Source organism: Cupressus sempervirens, chromosome 8, assembly GCF_028749045.1.
Source record: "Cupressus sempervirens isolate cs-2001-9-10 chromosome 8, ASM2874904v1, whole genome shotgun sequence".
In the NCBI taxonomy this organism is placed as follows: domain Eukaryota; kingdom Viridiplantae; phylum Streptophyta; class Pinopsida; order Cupressales; family Cupressaceae; genus Cupressus; species Cupressus sempervirens.
Window position 1 is genome coordinate 800,736,706 of NC_143125.1, and position 20,275 is coordinate 800,756,980.

The following is a 20,275-nucleotide window of genomic DNA, read 5'->3' on the forward strand; positions in this document are numbered from 1 at the left end:
AATAGAGACAGAGTTTGTAAGGTATATAGCGGGCATATACTGAGATGCAATAGGGTTGTGAGCAAAGTGGTCAGAGAAGTTTTTTGAGTTTGAAGATGACTATCTCCTTTTGAGGTACGATTTTGAGTTGGGGCATTTTGTGTTCTTTTAATGCTCTTGTTGAGTATTTTGGATTGGCCATCCTCAAAAATATTTATTATAAGATTTGGCATCACAACTCTCGAGAGCAATATGTCATCATTTTGTTATGGGGGGGAAGAAAGGAAGGAAGCCTTCCACTCACTAGGAAAAGGGGACAACCAATGCTAAATGCCTAGGTATTCTTGGAAGGCCATCATGATTGCTAGTGGAGGTTTGTTTTGTGCTTGCATACACACACTTAGTGCTTTTGCTTTGGGTTTCATGATTTTGGAGTTGGTCTTAAAAAGGAATTGAGGGTGGATGTAAAGCCATCAAAGTTGGAAATAATTGATGTCTTGACTTCATCAACCCATCTATTATTAGTCATAATGAAAGAGTAATAGTTTTCAAAATTTTGGAAGTAAAGATATATTAGCTTAAGACAAGTTATTATTTGATATTGGAGTATAAATTTTCTATAAATAGTCATAATGAAAGGTTAATAACTTTTAAAATTCTAGAAGTAAAGACATAATGACTTAAGAAAAGTCGTCATTTGATATGGGAACGTGAATTTTAGGCCAGATTTCTTCAATCAAGAATCAAGGACTAATAGGTACTCTTTTTGCCAAATTCTCTCTAAATATACGAGCATGAATTTTTTGTTATTAGTCATAATAAAAGGTTAATAACTTTTTAATTTTTAGAACTAAAAATACATTAGATTAATGAAAGTTGTTATTCGATACGAGAGAATGAATTTTATGTTAATAGTAATAATGAAAGGTTAACAACTTTTAAAATTTTAGAATCAAAGATATTTTGACTTAACAAAAGTCATTATTCGATCTGGGAGCATGAATTTTAGGCTAAATTTCTTCGATCAAGAGTCAAGGACTAAGAGGTACTTATTTTTCCAAATTTGCTTGAGACACAATCTCGACCTTATCTCTTATTGATGTCGGAGTCTTGCACTACTTTGTGTGTAGTGGGCTCTTTAATAACCTTTCAACATCACTAATAGAATGGATCTATTATTGTTCTGATAAGGTGAGAGTGACAAAAGTCAATCAATTAGTGTTCTTTGTTATGTGAATAGTGAAGTGTTTCCTTTACTAATAAAGAGTGAAATTGGTTTTTTTGTTAATGGATAAATTTTTATGTGAATGAAATAGTTTTATGGATTTAATGCTTCGATTTGCATGTTTTTATGTCCAATATGATTTAAGAAGATAAGATCTAAGTCATCAAAGTTGGAAATAATTGATACTTTGACTTCATCAAGCAATCTATTATTACTCATAATGAAAGGTTAATAACTTTTAAAATTTTAAATGTAAAAGCATATTATCTATTTGACTTCACTGTTTTGTATAGTTTGGTATGTGTTTTTAATGCTCAAAAGTTACCATTGTTTTTTAATGATAGAGTAAAAGTGACAAAAGTCAATTGATTATTCTCTTTCCTATGTAAACAATGAATTGGTACCTAGATTATTGTTTTGTGTAATTTGTATGTGTTTTTCACGCTCAAAAGCTACCATTTTTTTATTATTATGGTGGAGTAAAAGTGGCAAAGTCAATTGATTAGTCTCCTTTCTCGTGTGAGCAATGAAGTGTTTCCTTTAAATGTGAACAGTGAAATTGTTTTATGTCAATGAAGAAGTTATATGTGAATGTAAAAGTGTTATGAATTGAATGTCTCAATCCACACGTTTTTATATCCAATGTGATCTTTTCCCCAATGTGGCATTATTTTTCTTCAAGTCTTTGTATTTGATTAGATATCTAATACTTCTCAATCTAGGTTGATTGTGTTTTATCTACTACTAGATTATCAATAGCATTGTGTCAAAGTCGATTTTAAGGATCCCGTTGGATTTTTAAGCTTCGCGTGAGAATCCTAAGTTGTAGTGGTTCTCTATAGTTGAACTCTTTAAAGGAAAGATAAGAGGAGTTCAATACACATTATTAATGTGTTTTCAATAGAAGATGATACTTGATGGGATGTCACTTTCATCTCAACACATAAGCTTGTCCCTTTGACTCATCATCATTAATTTATTTTTTTAAATATAGTTTATCTTTAAAGCTCATAAAGTACATTTTAATAATTCTTGTTATGGTCTCAATGCATTAAATTAACAGTTAGTGCATTATGATGGTAAAGAAATTTTGATATAAATGTGAGTAAGGATGGGTCAACCCTTAATGTGATTGTAAATTGTTAGTATAATTAATAGTATACCATTATATATTTTGGATATAAAGGATCTTTATATCTCTTATGCATCTAGCAATGTTAATAAACACGTACAGTTTAAGGATGATAACTTTGTATAAGAAATAAAGCTTCAATCTAAATTCTAAAATATTTATAGGTAATATGTATGTGTTGAGTGTTGTTTTTATACAAAGTAATAGTTAGGAAATTAAGATTCATTTTTTCCTCTTAAAAAATAAAAAATTTATTCTGAAGGATTTGTATGGTCAAGGATTGATTGCTTAGATGGCTCAATGAAGAGAATGTGAGTGTTCATATGAAGACATATGTTGGTTTGATCTTTTGACGGTTGCAAAATAAACTTTAACAACTTTGTTTTGTATTTCTCAATTTTACATGTTTAATTTCCTAATAATGTGAATTATGCTAATTCTAGTATGAATCCTATACTTAACCAAAGTCCAATGAAAATACAAGAGAGTATAGAAATGAGAATATAAATCAATTTTTTGAATTTGAATCCTAATAAACATCAATTATCATTGTATAATTCATATAAATTCAAGTGTTAAAGAAATGGAAGACTCGCACAATATAAATTAAAAATACACATAATCCTTATTATCCAAATGCAAACATCAATGGAATATGATCAAGATGCAAAATATATCAAAATTTATCAGATAGTGAAGCCACTTCAAATGCATGCGAACACATGACAAATTTATCCTTTGGCTCAAATGAAATAATTTCTCCAATATTTTTTCACAATAAGAAGACCCAATAATGAGTAGCACTAACTAAATAATCACAGATACATTTACAATAAAATATAGTTGGCTCTATGAAATAAACGAATAGGCATGCACATATTTAAATAAAATGCATAGATAGGAAAAAACTACACTGTGAATAAACACCAACTTCATATAACTATATTGCATAAAGACATGGCCTTAATTACATTAATAACATGAGTTTACATAGTACTTTACATTTGCAAAAAAAAAAACAAAAAGATTGTAACTAGGGTTTCTAGCCATGAAAGAATGAAAAAAGAAAATTAGAACTAAAGTTTACCTATGGTAAACTACTCCTAACCCTTAAGTTGTCATACCAAAATGATTTTACATTGATTAATCTACCCAAACATGCAAAAATGAGCCACAAATGCATCTGGATTTCAAGGAATGAATTTTTATTTTTTCCACTATTTCTAACTAGAACTATCTGTGCTTTGAACTTTTACTTTGTTCTTCACACCCAAAATGCATGGAATCTGTTGGTCTAATTTTTTACAAAATAAATTTTTCTTATTCCTAGCTAAAAATCAGATTTAATTTTATGTCTTGCTTGCTACGGTTTTTGTTTTTTGCCTTTGCAAATTTTCAAACCCTTTGAAAAACCCTATCAACCCCTAAGTCTTGTGTTCCCTTTAAATTTAATCGGGCGTGAAGCTCTTTTGAAATTTTGAATATTCCTTGACCCGTTTAAATTTTCTACTATACCAAGTGCCTTTTACCTAGTTTGTTCCCACCGTCTAATCTTTATAAGATCTATGGCTATCACATCGTCGCTATGGGGAAATGTGAGGTTTTTAATGATAGTGACATAGTGACTGTCGTGAAATGGACTAGTGGTGTTGTAAAGTGGAGGGCCAATGCCAAAAAACTGCATTGTTTCGAAAAGTCTGGTCATATGCTTCATGTCAGAATTGTCATTGTCAAAAAAGAAACCACTTGGAATGAGTTTGCAGTTGGTGTCACCTAAGTCTAGTTTTTCTAATGAGTCACTATGTCGCGACCGAAAAAAGAATACACCCTTCCAGTAGCGACATAACACCTTAATGGAGAATATAGAAGACAGTGATTTTTTAAAAAAGATGGTGACCATGAAGTTCCCAAGTGGTATTATGGACGTGCACCTTTATTACTTTGTTAGAGGTATTAATTATGGTAATCATGATTGAAAAGCAGGTATCTTCCCAGCATTAGATTTTAATAGTATTCATGAGGTCGCCATGTTGCGACCGAAAAAATAATGGATCTCATCGATAGTGACACAATGACTCGATGGGAAGTGATTTTTGTGACAACAATTTTAGAAGGTGGGTCCCAACAACTGTCTTGTCAGAAATGAGCCATGTAATCTCCTAGACATGGTGGCATCCTACTAGGAAACGCGTATGCACTGAAAGTTTGAATGATATGGGAGGTCGCTATGTCACAATCAAAAAATCCTTGTGCCCTGTTGGTAGCAACATAGCACCTAGCCTAAAAATGTGAAACACGACGAGGCCCAAATCATGTGATGTCACAATAGGGATTAGAATATTAAATTATTTGCTAGTTCGACAGGACATTTCCACATCATTAGTAACATGGACCCACACCCAAGTTAGAAGTCAGATGAGAGATTGTGATTATTGGATTAAATCAGATCAAAGTTCATCACCAAGTTGCTATGGAAAATTGCATGCTATTTACTCAATGCGACATGGTGACTAAGGGGCCCACCATAGTTGTGTAAGTCTAATACAGTTTCCTCACCATTAGATCAAGCTCAGATCAACGGTCGTCACTTCGTCGCTATGGGAAGTTGCTCAGGTTTTAAGAGTAGCGACATAGCAAGCAAAGCGAATGAAGGAGGGACCCACCACAGTGGTGTTGAAAAATGAATTAAATGCCTGCCATCAAATTGGGATGGAATCAATGGTTGTCGCTATATCGCATAGACAATATGCTCGCTCTTTATGTATAGCGATGTAGCAACTCGATGACACGTGTCCTCGAGGATTATTGGGTCCAATTTATAACACCAGTAGTGAAGGAAAAAAACAAGTGGAGAAATTTCATTGGATTGACTACCAACATGTCAAGTGGAAAATGAGTCATCCCTATTTTTACTCCTGGATTGTCAGATTTTTTAAGGTCAACGGTGTGAATTTAATTGTAGAAGGTGGTGCCACTCTTTTTCCCTTATAGTTCATTTATGAGGAATGAAAGCTTCATGTGTGAGTAAAAAATAGAGTATATTGCAGAAGATCTTGCCATTTCTATCACACACGAACAAGATTTCAACCTTCCAAAGTAGAAGAATATAGTGAGAATTTGTGTTGGGCTTGATCGAAATGTAAAGTACTTTCCCATTGTTTGTAATACATTGTAGAATTATAGAAAAGAACAAGCAAGAACTCAAGTAAGTTCTCGTGTTCTATACTCTCTGTAGCAATTTAGTTTTTTGCAGACTATATTCAGTATGCCTCCCAAGAAGGTGTTCTCTGGGTAGGAAGATTATCTGGCCAGGAATATCCATGACGACCTTCTTGAATTGTTTCCAAAGTCTACAAATGAAACTGTGAAAGTGAAAAAGTTAACCTTGTTAAACCCTAGGCTTGAAATTGTAGATGGGTTATATGATAGGGTTAATTGGGTTAGGGATGCCAAAACTTCTCAAACCGAGCTTTCTTTGTTTAAGAAATGGTTTTCAGAAAGAAATTTATTTGCCCCACATGCTAATATCCAAAGCCTTTGACTTAGGAAAACTAGTAGTTCCAAGTGTTTTTATGGATTTTGACCTTTTGGAAGTTGTTGCAAAAAATTATGTTCAAGCAATCAAAGTAGTAAGGAGAGTTGATGGTGTGCTTCTGGTCACAATTAGCCCTGAAGAGATTCAAGAAGTATTCGGTTTAGAGCCTCTGACAAACTATCATATGCCCATTGACCTACAAGAATTAGAAAAAGAATATATGTAAAGAAGGATGCAATTAAGCAGGGTGCACTGAGGGCACATATAGGCACAATTGGAAATTTTCTAATGATTATAGCGTCCTTAAGGCAACCCTTCAAAAAGGAATATTTCACTTCCCGGGCTATGGAGGTATACAGGACTTTGTGTCGAGTTTTTAATGAGGATGAATAGAATGTGATGCCCATCAGTTTTATGTACATGATCACTCAGATTGCCTCTTTTGGTGTGGATGTTATTTTTTATTTTGCCTCCTACATAGAAAAGGAAATTCATACTAGCCTGGAAGGAATTGCAAAAGGCAAGGTGGAAAAAACTTTTGGTCATTATTCTTTTTTGATGCATATGTTTCTATTCAAAGGAGTAGCATATTTTGGTAAGGAAATGAAATTGAATAGAGAATAGGATGGAGAGGCATTGCCAATCCACTTATGGAGTGTAGATATGACATGCGATGCTAAAAATGCTAGTTTTGTCAAGTTTGATAAGTACTTTGCCTCAAAATTGAGGTGCCTTTTATCAAGTGACAATCCCAGAGTGCCTAAGGCACTGATAAGTCTCATTAGGCCCATGGATAATCCTATTGGTTTGAAAGTTTCACATAATTGGGGAGACATAATCCCATACTTTGTTTCCACTGTTATTAGGATTTATGGTTTTAAAGGAACCCCTCATGTATTGCCCTACCAGGTGCCATTAAAGGTAGGGGTAGCTGAATTTTTGTGGCAACTAGGAGGACTAGAGGAAAATTATCTGGTGAAAATGGTTAAAGGCTCAATTTTCCCAACTTGCAATTCAGCTCACCAATTTGTGATCACAAAAGGGGGTTGGCTTTTTCTGTATCAAATACTAGATTGATATAAGATGGCTATCTTTCATCCCCATTTTTGTGACACAGAGGGATTCTATGACTTGGCCTTCATGCATAGAATCAAGCTTGGAAAAATCAAACATGAGTCATACTTTCCTGAAGACATAATAAGAAATGAGTTCTCCTTGCAAGAATAGGAAACCAAAAAGAAAAATGGAGAGTGTTCTCAAGGGTTTTGGATTTTATTCATTGTTTTGATGAAGATTAAGATCCTTCGGGTAATGCCACTACAGAGGTAGAAAGGATAAATAAACTCATGATTACTTTTCCTGAAATAATGGAAACTATGAATGAGAAAAAACAAATTTTTATTAATGTTTATCCATATAGGGCTAAGGAGGTAATGAGGAGATTGGAATTCACTCCCAATCCAGGGGCAGGACAATTGATTGTCCAGAAAAGGCTAGGCTATAATACAATTCAAAATAAGAAGGTCACTATGGATAAGGGCAAAAAAATAATAACATCCACTAGTGTTGCCCTAGAAGAAGGACCTGATGAGCCCTCTCCTAAGAGGCAAAAGTTAATGGAAAAAAAAGGTCCTCACATTGAGGAATATTCACCTACACAATTCCTTTTGCAAATTGGAGAGGAATAATTTTCTGGAGAACAAATTGAACAACTAGGGTCCTAAGGAGGAATTTTTATCACCTAGGCAGAATCAGATGAGGGAAACCCTGAAGAGCTCCCTATGCCAAGCCTTGAGTTGACAGTGGCAGATTTCAAGGGAAAGGAACTAGACCTTGTGATGGAGCAGGCCAGTCATCAATTTTTGTCAGATGATAGTTTTGTTGATTCCAGAGCCTTCCACCAATTTGCATGGAGGAAAAACATAGGCAAATATGAGGAAAGATACAATAAATCGAAGGTTGAGCATTCAAAGATTGAGAGGTACAACCATTCAGACACAAATAAAAGAGGAAATGATAAAGGAATTTCAAAGCCTGAACCCTGAGGAAGGGAGAGAAATGGTAAGAGCATCAAGTGTTTTATTGCTTCCTAATTGGGATGTAGTAGATGCTCTAATTTTTAATTCTGTTTCCAATAAATTAGAGACATTCAACCAAGATAAAAAGGAGATCTCAGGTGCTAAGTTCAGTATAGACCAAGCTGCTTTGGTTATCTGGTCCATCAGAAAAGCATCTAGAACAATGTCTCTGCAATCAGATAATACTGGGTTGATTGGTAATTTGATTGTAAAAAGAGTAGAGGATACAACTTCTATAGAGGTAACACATTTGAATGCTGAGACATCACAATTAACTTTGGCCACTGTAGAGAAAGATGAGAATAAGAGATTGGAATTGCAAGCCAAGTATGAGAGAGTTTTGGAGGCATTTAATAAAGAAGTTTATAAAAGAATTGAACTTGAAACTAAGGTAATGGGGAGATCTTCTAGGCCAAGAATCACATATCCCCACCCTCCAGTGGAACCTTTTAAATCCACTCCTCTCATTGAAATACTAGAGACTCCACAAAGGCCACAATACTATACAACATAATATTTTAAGGAAGAAAAGAACAAACTATGGGCATTGCATGTAGAGCTGAATGTGCAATATGAAGACAAATTAAGAAAGGCTCTCATGTGTCTAGTAGACAGAATTGAATGGCCAATGTTCTATCAGCAGTTAGCTAGGGTTGTAAGCATATGGGGAGAAATGAAGGCCAATGAAGAGACTTTGAAACCCATTGTTAATAAGTGGGGTAAAAGAAGAAAATAAATTACTTTTTGTGTTACTCTGTCATAAAGTCTTCCCATGACCATATTGAAACAAATATTTGATGTTGCAAATGATCTCTCAGATTTTGATGATAGAAGAGTTGCATTACAATTGAGAGTTGTTGCTTATTTCAGTAAGTATAAAAGTGAAAATTTTGATTTATTCCCTCATGCTTTAGATAGAAAAAATAAACTAAAGAATAAATACAAATTGGCCAAGGAATTGGATGACCTATTCTATTTGAGAATGAATAAAGTCATCAATAAAAAAGGGCATGCATGGTGGACCACTACTACAGAGGAATTGGTGAAGGCCTAGTTATTCTTTGATTCTTTAAAAAGGATTTTATTAATATTGACAAGGAAGTTGAGTATGTTCTTAAGAAGCAACATGACATATTGCACTTCAATTGGCTAGATGACACACTTTTTGACAAGTGGATGGTAGATATTGCTTCTGATGAACAATTTGAAGAAGCTGAAACTGATGACGATGAGGTGCAGGAAGATGAAGTATAGGTCATTGATACAACTGCACAAGATCAGAGGGAAGAAGAAGATAAAGGCAAGCAACCAATTTCAATTGTAGGTCCAAAGGCCTGGGATGTTGACATGACAAAGGAAGAAACAAGAATAAAAGTACTTTTATCAGTCCATGATGAAAATAGTGAAAACCCTTGAGTTGAGATTGATTTACAATTGCCAAAACAAACTTCATCATTGGCCAATCTAGCAGCTGCATATACTGAAGATTCAAAATAGCAGCCACTAAAAAATTAGTAGCATGAGAAGATGTAATAGAAATGGGACCTACCAAAAGGATAATATGATATATTATCTTTCTATTACACAAAAGTTTGTCTTTTCATGTTAAGAAAAATGTAAATATCTTTTGTCTAGAGGGACAACTATCCTTTTCTCTTAGCCTGAAGCTTGTTGCATCTCACTCTATTTAAGTGAGATTCCAAGGCTAGAGAAGGGGCTGATTTCATGGTTAAATTTAGTGTATATTGAATATGGCTCGGTCCAATTATTAGTGCAAAACTTATGATGTATCTTTCTGAAAATACTTGGGAATGTATTGATGTTACAGGGGTCTGATGTTTTCTTTTTAGAGTTATTCTTAGTTTTATTACAATTGTATACAATTTTCAAAGAAGATTAATACAAAGTTGAACTATCCCCATATTTGTTCTTGCTAAATTTTGTCTCCTTTATTATTACCTAGTTATTCTTATGTTGTGTGAGTAAAGCTTGTCCAATTGAATGCAATTCACTTAGATTGTATATCAATTCATTATTGTTGTTGATTCAATGAATTAAGTAAATGCTCTAGTGAATTTGATAGGATTGCTAAGATAATAGGAGGGATGTCTGTAAGGATGAATCCTAGCAAGAATTGCTGATAGTATTGGTTGCAATGCAATCAATTAGATCTATAAATTGAAGTAGACTCTGAATCCCATTGGATAAAGCACTGATCCAGTTAATCTGATCTACAGATAGAGAGATCACGAATAAGCACCAATTCTAAAATCAAAATCAATTTTATTTCATTGTTCAAGGTTGTAAATGTTGGTCAACACTCGTTTGCATCTAATTTTTGAGTCTTAGATAGCTACTATTTCTAGAAATATTTGTAAACCTAAGGAGAATTGTAACCAAATCTGCTTATGAGGGATGTATATCACCTAAAAATGTTAAGGAATGAATAAGCTATGTCTATGTCAAAGATAGAAGATGAGAATCAGAATGAAACTAATAGGATTCTCATACAACAATAGTCATTTGAATCATCCCCTACGTACACCCACCTTGGTTTTGCAGAGCCTAAAGAACAGGAAACTAGTCTTGGTTTTGTTAAAGTTGGATCCAAATAATATGCACACATAATTGTTAATGGGAAGTAGCTAGTCCCTAGATTTATGAGTATTATTACCTTGGTATTGAGCTTTTGTTGTTCAATAGTTGAAAAAACCAACAGAATCAACTTCTCTTCTAAATTCTTATTGAAAGTGAACAACTTAATCAACCAAAATGACCCATAGTATGCATTAAATCCCTTTGAAAAAATATTTTTTCATAAAAAAGCATGAAAAATATGCATGTTCAATAATTTTGGGGTTGATGGCAACTCCAAAATTCTAGAGCAAAAAAATGGCTTAAGTATAGAATTAGTTGACCCAAGATTTTAGGGCTAAGGGAAACTCATAAAAATGGTTAAGTATAGAGTTGGTTGACCCAAGACTTTTGGGGCTGAGGAAAACTCATAAAAATGGCCAAGTGACAAAAATTATAAAACTCTCCAACACGAGAACTTGGTGTTATGGAAGAATGTTGGGGCGGGCTTTGTGGAATCTTTCACTAGTCTCTTGGACATCATCAAAATTGGAAAACTTCATTGACTCTAACTTCTTTTATTATTTTTGTCAAAACAAAACCACTTTAGAGCTAGACTCTAGTATCTCGTGTATATGTTCCATCATTTTTCATATAACCTCATTGTAGTAGAACATCTACTACAATCCTCTCAAGTATTAATTTTTGCTACAACGTCTATAAACTATTGAATAACATTCTAAACTAGATACAACTTTTTTAATCCTCATCTTCATACAAATCCAAGTCCATCTCGTCATACGAATCTATCCATAGTAGCACATCCTTTTTCATCTCATTGATCTTTATTGTCCTCTTCTGATATTCTTCTATTACTTGACTAATGTCACCAACCCATATGTCAAAATTACCCAAAACTAGCTCCTCTTACAATTTCACTATAATTTGGAAGTGTTTCTTCCTTATTACCTACAAGTCTTGCAATGTTTATTGTTACTTCTCAATATTCTTTACAATTGCATCCTCTTTATTGATCAACCATAATAGCCAAGTTGATTCCCTAACTATCACCCAAAAGTGCTTCAAAATAATATGGATGATTTCTTCTCTAAACATTTGAAATTAAATACTCTCCACTCATAGGCCTTGGTAAAAGAATTTTAAACCCCAAGAGCCTCTAAAGTTGTTTTTTGTCAAGGGCAACTTGTAATGAAACCACAGGGTTATCTTGTTCAATGGGACCAATTATTTTGGTGACATAGTGATGCAGGAGCATTAGCACATATAAAGGTCCTTATAGAAGACAAAAGGTGGATTAGAGGCAAGGAAGACTATGAACCAATAATTGGCATGTGCTAAAGCCAATCATGGCCTTAGGAGACATTGAGGATGGTAAATATGTAATGAGTCCTAAAGGGCCTGTTAAGGACCTTAGGGTCTCTAATAATGAATTAAGGGTAGAAATGACATATGAATTAAAACAAAGTCTTTAGGAGTTCTAGAAGGATTTAAGGTTTGTTAATTTTGTCTAGAGGACCTAATAGGCAAGTTGGCAAAGTTAAGCAGTTGTTTTAAGCAATAAAATGTAAGTTGGAAAAATTCAAATCTTTGAATTCCAACGATTAGTTTACTTTTGGAGGGAAAGTAGTTTTAGGGAGTTTTATGCATAATCAAGCTTTGAAACTGATTCCAATCAGTTGGAGTGGTTGTTAGGAAGGTAAATAAGTTCAATTGGAGGCATTGTATGACAAGCAACATTTGGAACATTCATTTTGTATGAGATGTGCATGAAAGATCAATATAAACTCCATTTTGTTGATAAAATATTCATATTTTCTATTTAGCTTTGTTATAAGAAGTTGTTCTAGCACTAGAGGAAATTTTATTTGTATAAATATCCATTTTACATGCTTTGAAGTCACTTGTCGATCCCAAGTCTTGCATAATAGTGTGGACAACATTAGGAATAATGCTCTTTCTTTATAATTCTTGACAATAACTAATGATAGGATGATCATTCCATGAATGTGTTTGTTGATTATCATGTAATTACTCATCCCTAAATTTTCCAATGATGTTCTAACATTGACATATGCAGATGAGAAATGATGTTCTAACATTGATCACCCAAGAAGGAAGTGTGAATGGTGAATGGAAATTTAGGTATGGAGCAGCAATAGGAGTTCTAGCCATTGGAGGTTATTTTTTAATGGTTTAAAGTGATTTATAATGTTGAGCACAAGGTGAAACTACCTTTTTTTGATCCCTGGAGTGTGGGGATAACATTGACTTAGAAAACCTTAGTTTTGGAGGGTTTGAGGAAGCAATTTGGGGCTTCTGGTGTTGCATACACTTTGAGTCTAATTCCTCTTGGAAGTATGACATTCATGACCTAATAATAGACTATATAAAGTGGGGATAATGGGGAGTGAAAATAACTCGTAATTCCTTTGTTAAATTGCTCACTTTTTAGGCATTTTAGAGCCACAATATAGTGATAATAAGGTTTTTTCTAAAGGAACATAGGTAATCATTTTATATGTTGAATAATGGCCAAAAGGGTATCTAAAAATACATGAAGTTAAGTTTAGGATTTGGAAAAGTTGGGAGGAAATCAAGGATCTTTATTGTTGGAGGCCTAATCGGGGTAGCTAGGCCTAGAAGGCAATTTGAAGAGTTTAGAAGGGTTGGAGAGATTGGAACAATCGAAAACCCTAAGAATCCTTAAATCTAAGTTATTACCATCAAAATATATCAACCCTAGCACTTGGAACCTTGACGAGGAGTTCTTGTCAGGTTTTAAGGGCATTGGAGTACTTAAGGCCTTGGGAAACACTAGTTAACTTTCACAAATTTGTGAACTTGTAGTTGGGCCGTCCATACACCGCCATTACCTCTACATCAAATAGTCCTTTAGGAATTTATTGTATTAATAAAGAGCTTCTAATTTAGTCTCATCCTTATCTAAATAATCAAACAATGTTTCAAGACCTAATGCCATCAATTCCTTACCACCTTTCGTAGTGGGTTCTCCTAAATCAACCTCCTCCAATGTGTTATTCTTTAGCATGATACACTCTATGTTGGAATCTAGAGGAGGTATGATCACCTATGTCTTCTACTTTCTATTATGATCATGGGTCATATAAGATGTCCGTTGTGCCTTATGGATACATTGACCTACATGAAATCTCTACCTGGTCATTTATCCCACATCTTCAACCTTTGTATACATTCTCTAGTGGGGTTGGATTGCTTTTTCTAGCCAAGTGGGTTTTGAGCTAGCAATGAAGGTCTTATATCATGTTTTATCCATTGTAGAAGTCCTTGCTTGCTCTTCTTTTGATGCAGGAGCATCCTAGGGTTCTTATCAATCCTGTATGTTGGAGGTATTTTGGTTAGGAGTTGTGGACTCAATCACCAACTAATGGTGCTTGGTCACTAATGGGTATAGTTGTGGTCAAGGAGCTCGATCATTGAAGGGGGCTTAGTCATTGTTGGAGCTTAGCATCTTCTATGTGCTCAACATGTATTGGCTGCTCGACATGTACTGGTTGCTCGACAAATATTGTGCTCAGCGTGCACTAGTTGCTCAACATGCACTAGGAGCTTGGCAACACTTGTAGTTTGGCTAATGCTCAACTTGGTTTCTCTAACACTTAGTCTAGTCTTGGTTCTTATAGGTGTCAAGTTGTCTATGAACTGACTTTTGATATTTAATTCGTGTTATGGCCAACTTTGGGTATTTAATTTGTGTTATTGTTGACTTGTGGCTCAACATATATTTAGTGTAAGGGTTTTAATTTAATCTATAATGAATTGGGATAACTTATGGCTTAGTTGGGTATAAGTAGGGGGACTTGTGGAGTCTTTAAATCATTGATCTAGCTCAGAGAAGGGGATGAAGGGTAGGACAAATTTTGAAGACTGGTAGTTGAGGCTTGGTAAACCAAGAGATTGCTTGGTGGGCTTATGAGCACAAGTTGAAATTTCCTTAGGGTTCCAGAGTGCAGATATGGACTAGCTAGAGTAGTGTTTGGATTGGATCTTATAGAATTGTTATTGTAATTATTGTTCTATTTTATTATAATAAGGAAGGCATTACAACCTAACACATTGCATGTAACCAGTTATTATATGAATAAAGAGTTGTGATTTGGTATCAGATCTTGCATTTTTGTTGTGTTTAAATTGTGTGATTATTTGCTGGGGGCTAGGAAATATTCTTTAGGGATTCTTTTGCCTTGCACTACACCAAGTGGCATTAGAGTGAAGGTGTTTCTAAGTGTGTGGACAAATCATTGACGTTGAGGTAGTTTACACTAGGACTTTGGTGGAGGCTAGAAGAGAGGGTTGATCTAGTAGAGTTGATTGCTCTTCTAGATTTGTGGATCTACTGCTTTGGGTTTGAAATTCTTGGAAGATTCCTCCAAGAATATTGGACACTAGGGCAATTAATGATCTTAGTGGTGTTGTGGAGGAAAGAATCTCAAAGAAGATTGAAACAAAATTTAGATCTAAGATTGCACTAATGAAGAGTGACATGATTGCTAAAATTGTGAGTGCTTTAGGTGGTGTACCTAGGCATGTGGGTACTGAAGATGGTTATGAGGAAGTTTCCAAAGACTTTGAAATTACTAAATCTAGTAGTGAAGATAGAACTCATCATGTGGAGAGACCTATTGGAACCAAGGCTAGTCAGTTTGCTAGACCTAGATCTTAGTTAAAGTTGAAGCATTAGATGGAGGTTTTAATTTTTGAGGTACTTTGACTCCTAAAGACCTGATTGATTAGATTAGCAAATTGGAAGACTACTTTTAGCTTGAGGATATTAAGGATCCACTTAGAGTAAGGTTGGCACAAACTAAGCTGAAAGGACATGTTGCTCTTTGGTGGAAAAAACTACAAAGAGACGGAGAGGAGGAAGGTGAAATAAAGATCACTAGATGGAGGCTGATGGTGAATAAATTGAAGGCTAAGTTCATTCCTTTTGATTATGGACTTGAGTTATTTAAGAAGTTGCAAAATTTGAAATAGAAGGATATGCGTATGAAAGATTATACCAAGGAGTTCTACAAGTTGACTATTTAGTTTGGGGATAGAGAATTGTCAAAGGAGAAGGTAGCTCAGTATATTAATGGTATGAGACTCAATATTCAAGATGACTTTGGTATGCTAAATATTTCTTCAGTTGAGGATGATGATCAGTATGCCCTAAAGGCAAAAGCTAATTTGAATAGGACAAATCAAGGTAATGTTAGAAGGAAGGAGAAATAGCCCAACAAAGGCTAAACTGAGCGCAGAAGATGAACCAAAACCCGTTGATCAAAAAAGGAGGACAGGTGGAGGTGAGTTTAGAGGTAATTGCTTCAGCTGTGGTGAAGAAGGGCATAAATCATTTGAATGTCCTCGTGGTAGGAAAGTTGCTATTGTGAATGAGGATGAAGTCCAAGATGGTCAACCTGAGCAAGGGGAGAGTTTTCTGGCTTGGCAAGTACTGATTAGTCAAAGGATAATGGAATCTTGTTAGAGGACTAATTTGTTTAGGACTAGTTGTAAGTCTGGTGGTAGAGTTTGCAAGGTGATTATGAATGGTGGTAGTACTGATAACCTTGTTGGTGAGGAGATGGTTCAAAAACTTGGTTTGAAGAGAGTGAGACATCCTTATCCTTATAGGATTGGCTAGTTGCAAGGTGAGCATGCTTTGGAGGTGAGGGAGCAATTCTTTGTTGATTTCCAGATTGGGCAATATAAGGATCAAGTATTGTGTGATATTGTGGACATGAAAAGTTGTCATGTGTTGCTTGGTAGACCTTAGCAGTATGATTGTATAGGTGTGCACAATTCTATCAAGAATGTGTTTACAATTGTGAAAGGTGGTAGAAAGCATTCCCTGATTCCTTTGTAGAATAAAAAGCTCGGTAGGAGGCACCTAAGTATTAGTAGTTGAGTGGAGTTGAAGGATTCTGAGAGGGTTGGAGATCAAAATGGAAAGAAGACCTATAGCACACCTCAAATGGATGTGAAGAAGCAGAAGAAGAACAAGGGAAAGAGTGTAGAAGTTGAGGACTTGGAGGACATGTATGTGAAGAACCAATTTGGGATTTATGTGTTGAATCCCAAAAGATGTTCTTCTAGCTATTGAGAACGTATTTTTGAACCTTGGGTGTCTAATGCAAGAGTATCCTAGGGTTTTTAGCAATCCTGCATGTTGGAGGTATTTTGGCTAGGAGTTGTGGACTTAGTCACCAAATAGTGGTACTCAATCATTGATGGGTATAGTTGTGGCTAAGGAGCTCAGTCATTGAAGGGGCTCAATCATTGTTGGAGCTCAGTGTCTTCTATATGCTCAACATGTACTAGCTACTTGGCATGTGTTGGTTGCTCAGTAGATACTATGCTCGGCATGTACTAGGAGCTCAACAATGCTTGTGGTTTGGTTGATGCACAACTTGGTTTCTCTGATACTCGATCTAATCTTGGGTCCTACAAGTGCCAAATTTTTTGTGAGTTGACTTTTTACATTTAATACATGTTGTAGCTAACTTTGGGTATTTAATTTGTGTTGTAGCTGACTTGTGGCTCAACATATATTTATTGTAAGTGTTTTAATTTAATTTGTAATGAATTGGGACAACTTGTGGCTTGGTTGGTTATAAGTAGGGGATGAAGGGTAGGAGAAAACTTTGAAGGGCTAGTAGTTGAGGCTTGGTAAACTAGGAGATTTCTGAGTGGGCTTGTGAGCACAAGTTGAAATTTCCTTGGGGTTTTCTTCCAGAGTACAAATATGGACTAGCTAGAGTGGTGCTTAGATTGGATCTTGAGGGATCTTGTAGAACTATTATTGTAAATGTTGTTGTATTTGGCCATAACCAAGAAGGCCTTACAACCCAACACATTGCATGTAATTAGTTATTAAATGAATAAAGAGTTGTGAATTGGTATTAGATCTTGCAGTATTGTCATGTTTCCATTGTGTATTTATTTGTTGGGGATTAGGACATCTCCTTTGGGGATTGTCCTGCTCCTGTTGGGTTGAACATGACGTTGAGCCTGTAGTGAGGGTCTTATACTGCGTTATATCCATTGCAGAAGTCCCTACTTGCTCTTCTTTATGTGCTTATCCCTCTTCATGTTCCTCTTGTTTAAGTATCTCCTTTGCTATATCTATCATCTTACTCTACATACATCTCTAGCTTGAGAGGTTCCTCTTCCTTATCCTTTGAAGAGGACAACTCTTCTAGATTAGCCCAAAACCTTTTCTTTGGATTTTCTTTCTCCTTAGGCCCTTATTGTTTATAAGCTCACTACTCCATTTTTAATTGAGGTGAAGGTGGGAGAGGCTGCACATGAAATGATTCTTTGGCCTTAGGCTCCTCAATTTGCCTTTCTACCTCAATTTATCCTTCTTCCAACTCTAGTTGGGTGGTAACCTCCACTTTCTTATCCTTTAGTTCATCCTTGCCCAACCAAGTTCCCTCTTCCCATTGCAATGGACTAGTGGAGGTTGGATATCAACTTATTATCCACATGCAATGTGTCCCAACTTGTGCCCACATCTTTGAGAGGCTTGTCCAAAGATTTCTCATTGAATTTGAGCATGTTTTCATAATTATACATTGAAAATTCATCCACTTCCAGACCATCCCTAATGCTTGAATCTAGCTTCGTGTTATCAAATTCAACAATATCTTTTTATCCTTCTCATTGGGTAGTATCTTTCTGGTCCTTTTTTCTAATAGTTGTGGTAGCTTATCAAGCTCTTCTGATAAGAGGCCTTACGTAAAGTTTTGAGAGTTCAAAAAATTGAATCTCCTTTTTAAAATCTCTTGTAAACCTTTCTCGAGGTTGTGCCTCCATTGGTTGAGTCATGTTTGGTTTAATCATTGTAATTTTCCTTTACCTTGAAGTGGAAGAAGGATCATGAGGTTTGATTAGTTGAGAGGAAGTAATACATCATTCTTATCTTTCCTCTAATCTTATTTTGACTTCTCTTAGGGAACGGGTTGGGTTAGATATGCTTACCTCTCCCATTTATTTTAGTTTTGTAGTCAGTGCAATAGAGGCTTTGAATGCAATTTCAACCTTGGCTAGTTGGTTGTTGTCATAGTTGCTAAGTTCAAATGTAGTGAACTTACCTATCAGGACATCATGATACCTCCAAATTTTCTATAGTTCTTAGCTCTTGAATGGCCAACTCTCTCACGACATATTTGGGTAGCAAGGTTCTCAACACCTTGCTCACATACTCATCTTCTTGTATTACTCCTCTACATGCTCTGATGGCTAACATGGCATCTTTTACATGCTTTCCATAAGCATCAATCTCTTCATCTTCTTGCATCCTCATGTCATCAAACTTTCCTCTTAGGCTTTTAGCTTTTGCTCTCATGACATGCTTATCACTGCCATGGATGACTTTTATCTTTTCCCACATTTTGTATGTTGTTTCTAGTTTCTCTACATCTTTATACTCAGAGTAAGACAAGATGCTTGCTAGAGCATCCATTGTGGTTGTGTATCTCCTTATCCTTCAAATGGACTACACTGAGTTGACCAAATGGTTCAATATATATTACCTCTACATGTGTCCAGTAAGTATCTCCAAGAGTCTTAAGATGCAAATTCATCTTCCTGCACAATGAGCTATAGTTTTCCCTATAAAACTTTGGTGCATCTCTTTTGAACATCTTGGTCTTTTCCTTGAGCTGTTAAACTCTTGTCTCTTGGGGACCTACCTTTGATGCTGATTGTTGGTCCTATCACAGGTCAATATATTGAGAGAGGGGGGTTAATAAGTATACTTATTACTTTCAACCTTTTGTCTAAAATCACACTTCACACTTATCTATGAGTCAGTGCTACCTATATCTTGACTAGTTAAGGTAAAAAAAAAATTAAGAACATGACAATAACAACACGTAACACAATATTTATCTCATGGAAACCCATCTAGGGTAAAGCCCATGGTGTGTGAGTCAATCCTCACAAAGCTTGTACTCTTGTGAAGTGTGCCTAATCAAGAGTTTATCCCTGGAAGAAGATTACAAAGACATTGTTAGGTGCCACGTAGTTAAGGTATTTTGATAAGACCTATTAAATTCTTTCCCTATTAGGAGAAGCCTAGTTAAAGGATTTTGAAACACAAGTTAATGTGTCACCTTGTTAGGGGATTTGTACAAAGAACCTATTAGGGTCCACCCTTGATAGGATTTACTATTATAAAGGTGAGTAAACAATAAGGAATGATCTAATAGATAATCACTATACTTGGCTTGGAATAGATCCTTCTTCATCTCTAGAGATCTGTCTAGAACTATGCTCTATCTTCTTTTGGCTCTAAAACTTCAAACCTTGATCACTTGTGTGCTTGGATCTTCTTACCTTTTACACACAATAACCTTGTGTTGTTTAAGCTTTCTAGCCTCTCCTATGCACAATAACTCTCCACAAGTGAATTTTCTCTTATCACCCTTCTTCACTCCTTGAGATTCCACTTCACTCAGCTCTTGTGGCTCTTCGACTAATCACTCAATAATCTAACCTTTCCTCATTCAACTCTTCCTCCTTTTATACTCTCTTTCAACTTCACTTAGAAGCTCTAATATGTGAATTCAAAATTTGAATTATCATCCTTATTACTAGCTCAGCTTCTTGTTACAATAGTACATCACTCTTGTCAGATGTAGTATGTTTATATAGGAGTTACAGATGTCATGTGTCCTCAATGACTTGCTAATGTTGGAAAGATT